Source organism: Penaeus monodon, chromosome 31 (genome assembly GCF_015228065.2).
Source record: "Penaeus monodon isolate SGIC_2016 chromosome 31, NSTDA_Pmon_1, whole genome shotgun sequence".
Lineage (NCBI taxonomy): Eukaryota > Metazoa > Arthropoda > Malacostraca > Decapoda > Penaeidae > Penaeus > Penaeus monodon.
Genome location: NC_051416.1, coordinates 3,733,220 through 3,733,438, shown reverse-complemented (window position 1 = coordinate 3,733,438; position 219 = coordinate 3,733,220). Strand labels below are relative to the sequence as shown.

At 31.5% G+C, this 219-nt stretch overlaps 1 protein-coding gene across 2 annotated transcripts in view; it reads left to right on the top strand.

Annotated features, from left to right (window-relative positions):
• LOC119592995 overlaps positions 1-219 on the top strand; it is a gene marked incomplete in the record, with an annotated part of 29,327 nt that overhangs the window by 6,890 nt on the left and 22,218 nt on the right.

The window sequence follows — 219 nt, the reverse complement described above, 5'->3', positions numbered from 1 at the left end:
GTAACTACATCACAGGTTGTTATTACTGTATGCTAGGTTTGTATTAGACTTAATTTTGATAGGTAACTATTTACCTCATGAAGCATCATTGTGATAAAAAATTATAATTACGTTGGTAATTATAGTTGGTAATTATGAAAAAAGGCCAGGAAAGTATGTAAGGCTTCTTATCATTTATTAATATCCGCTGTATGGGATTGGATGAGAACAGGTAGTAGG